Below are 3,903 nucleotides of genomic sequence, written 5' to 3'. Positions count from 1 at the left end.
ACTACTAAGATCACATTTTCTGCTACTTATATTATTATGAGATTTCAATTGGACCTCACAGTTGCCTCTTCACGTTTTGGGGCCAGAAATGTGGAATGTCATGCGAATGTTGTAAAAAAGGAAAAGGGATAATCTCACAGTGTCGGTGCTTTGGGTTGACTTTTATGATAGCCTTAGTTTTAGCCAGAACCCCTTTTCGTGACAAGAGTAATGCCATCTGCATGTAGAAAACACCTTGTAAAGGGGTTGATGGTGAGGACCAGGATAATGTAAAGAACCCATTTGTAGTAGAAGCATGTCATGTGAGCCAGATTTGAATAATGAAGATCTTTGGTCCATGGCTTTTATTCCATCTCAGATGAATACATGCTGCCATATTCTACATCAATCAACCATTGTGAGTGACAGGATCATCAGGGCAAATACAAACGTTGTACTTGAATGTTATGCATGGCTCTTCTCTATTTTTTCAATCATACTTGAAAGTTTTGGAGGAAACAAGTTGAAAGTGAAAGTTCACCCATATTACAAAGTTACATGTTGGGTTCCATACCCTGTAGGCCGTCTATGGACAAGGTATGACAGGAATACATTATTTGGTTTTGTTTACCTGACCACGGTTTCAAATGCTAACTTCTTAGCATTTGTGGCACAAATCCAATGGAAGTCAATGGTACCAATATAAGCATTTTCATGTGTCATGTCCAAATCATCTATAAATAACTTAATTGAGTTACACAATCAGTTTTTCGATCCTTTAGGTCAGATGATATAGACATGAAGCATGAAAATGCTTATATAATGTAGGTACCATTGACTTGCATTGGATTTGTGCCACAAATTCTCAAACGTTGCCATTTTAAATAGTGGCCAGGTAAACAAAAACAAATCATGTATTCTTGTCATATCTTCCCCATAAACTGTTTACAGGTAAAGGAAACCAATATGTCAGCTTATCATTTGGATGACTATCCCTTTAACCTTCCCCTTTTCTTTCTGATAGGCTACCATGCGATGATTTCAAAAGCATTTTTAAAGGAGAACGAATGATTTCTGCCTTCCATATAATACAAATAAAATGCGTGTGTTTAGTTGGTTATAAAAATGTTAGTACTGTACAACTAATATTTATTTGTGATCATTAAGTGGGATTTCATTGGCAAAGTGTCAGTGGACCAGTTATGTAGCTTTGTATTGAGGAGGTAAAATACTACACTCCCTGCCAGTTGACAAACTTCGCTCCCATCATTAACGCATGATTATCCTGGTGGTCTAACTGCTGTTTTTCACCACAGTAAACATTCGTGTGACTAAGCAGCACTATGTCAAGGTGACCAGAAGGAGTTTAAAATGCATTCTCATAGCTGTGTCAGTGAACATTTACACAGTTTTCCTCTTTCCCTTCCCTCTCTTCAGAGTGAACTGCAATAGCTTGTCTTGTTATTTCAATGTTTCCACTACAGGCAGCTACCAATGAAGCTCATCTCCAGTCCAGAGAAAACAAAGCCACGCCACATTCCCAGAGTTAAATTTGCTGTTACATCGGAGGTCTGAGAATTGGGGTTTGGGCTCTGTCTGGAGGAGCTGGGTGGCTGGTAATCTGCACTGGTGGGGGCCTCAGCCCAGCCTGGAAATTGCTGGTGTGAGTCCTTAGGAATCTCCCTGTAAAGACACACAAAGTACATTTTCAGCTTTCCTTTCCTACATTCTTTTATGATAAAATCATTATAATAAACATCATGAAAGCATTTTTAAACGTCAACGTTTTCAAATGAGCATGTCAATCAAATAGCAAATTAACATGGTGAAAATTAACATCAAAATATTTGATAAGGATAAAATGCAAAACAGCAGACATGAAAAAGCCAAAAGTTATTTAATTCTCACAAAAAAATAAACAACAAACATATTGATGATGATACTGATAGTGTTAGTTTTGTTGAATGTTTAAATCCTGATATGTTTAATTCTGACCAATGTCTGTATGAACAAAATATCCGTTTTAGATCTAGTTTTCTCCCTGACCGATTGTTTGATGATGATGGTTATGATATGGATTTTGTTGTTTTTGTTGACTGTGTAAATCCTGAATTGTTTCATTCTGACCAATGACTGTAGGAACAAAAATATCCGTTTTTAGATATAGTTTTCTCCCGGACCGATTTCATCAACGGTAGAAGTGTCATCATACAAGTTAGCATGGTGCTAGTCAGTTTGTCGAACTGTATCTAATACTATTTTATTGTTTCACAAAAAGTTATTACCACGTATTGGTGAAGGTCTGCACATATTAAAATAAGCTCATGAAATTGTTGATCTCGGTTGAGACTGTGGAACATTGCAGGATAGCGAACTATTGGTTAGCTTGTTAGCGAACACTTGTGACAGCACAGCGCTGTCATATTGGGGACAAGTATATTGCTGCTGAATAAACCTGTTGACGTTCTCAAAAAGGTAGGTCACGTGATTTGCTTTATCTACTACTGGGAGTCAACCTGGCAATTGGTATTACTGCTTGCAAGTACTTAATCTGTTTGTTAGCGATTGAATTGTTGGCTAGTAAGGTAGCTAACATTAGCTAACTGAACATGTTTGTGTGGGTCACGTTTTTGGGATAATGTAGGAACTTACTTACTGTATGACGTCAGCAAGAGAGCAAGCACAATCATGTTGATGTGGTCATATAAATTAGAACGCTGGTGTGTGTATGTATAACAGAAGATGGAGCTGCAGGCGGTATTGATGGCTGCTGGTGGTTGTTCTCGTATGATGGACCTGACCTACAACACCCGCAAACCTCTGCTACCTGTAGGGAACGAGCCCCTCATCTGGTACCCCCTCAACCTGCTCGAGAGAGTGGGGTTTGAAGGTCATATCCTCTACATTTATGGCTCAATCCAATCAAACCCACTTTGGTGTATTACTTTTTTTCATGTTCAAATAAAATCCCAGAATCATGGTGTTGGATACTACAACTACCAAGTGGACTCCCTCTGGTAGATGCTTCCTGTTTTCAGACTAAGAGGTGTGTGTGTGTGCCTCTTACAGGCTGCAATGACACTTTCAAGGTAACACAAAGGAGCTAAATACTTCAACAATGTAAAAAAAGATATTCACATTTCTGTGTGTCCTGAATGCAACAGATACCACTTCTCCATGTTATTTAGGACTGTATGGGGAACACCGCCAGTGCCATCTCACCTCATCCCACATGACAGAGCAGCCCAGCATGGGAATGCAGTGTGACCCAATAACATCCCCACTCATGCCATAAGTCAGTGTTCCCCAACTGGCGTCCCGGGGCTGAATTTGGCCCGCATGTGGTTTTATTTGACCCCCTAAGTTTTCTGAGCAAGAAAAAACAGATTTTCATTTTGGAAATCTCTTCCCAAGTATTCCTACGCATAATAGAGACACGTGATCGTATACAAATGTGAGCAAGGTTTGAAAGGATTGTTTTAGTCAAATATTATAACTGGGCTTCTTGCTGTCAATTTGCAGTCTACAAATGATTTGTAATTATGTTCCGACCACCCGCTCAATACAAATCGTCCTGCTGCTAAATCTAGTTGATGATCCCTCCCATATTTGTTGATGCATGAACCAATGGCACAATAAAGGTCACTTAGGGACTGTGAATTAAAAGTACTGCTCTAGTGCTGTCAGTGGCAAAGCCAATATTTCTAAAAGGATGTATATCACCTTTACAACACCTTGGCCTCCTACTCCTATGTGTGTTTCTTAGTATTTGTTTCAGAATATAATGAGTTGGCTTATAGCCTAGCTAACATGTTTTTTGGAATACATGAGTCTAGCTAAGAAACTTTCAGTTAAGACAAAGCGAATGCATGGGTAGACCTATTTACAGTGTTTATAGGTCCCAGCAGTGGAGTCAGTTTGCTG

At 39.0% G+C, this 3,903-nt stretch overlaps 1 long non-coding RNA gene across 1 annotated transcript; it reads left to right on the top strand.

Moving 5' to 3' along the window:
* The first annotated feature begins 2,167 nt into the window (after window positions 1–2,167).
* LOC135514099 (uncharacterized) lies at window positions 2,168–2,975 on the top strand. The gene is made up of 2 exons (XR_010451633.1): window positions 2,168–2,454; window positions 2,719–2,975. It is a non-coding gene; the product is annotated as an uncharacterized LOC135514099 (long non-coding RNA).
* The last annotated feature ends 928 nt before the right edge of the window (window positions 2,976–3,903 follow it).

Source organism: Oncorhynchus masou, chromosome 3 (assembly GCF_036934945.1).
Source record: "Oncorhynchus masou masou isolate Uvic2021 chromosome 3, UVic_Omas_1.1, whole genome shotgun sequence".
Taxonomy (NCBI): domain Eukaryota; kingdom Metazoa; phylum Chordata; class Actinopteri; order Salmoniformes; family Salmonidae; genus Oncorhynchus; species Oncorhynchus masou.
This window is presented reverse-complemented; position numbering and strand designations above follow the sequence as displayed.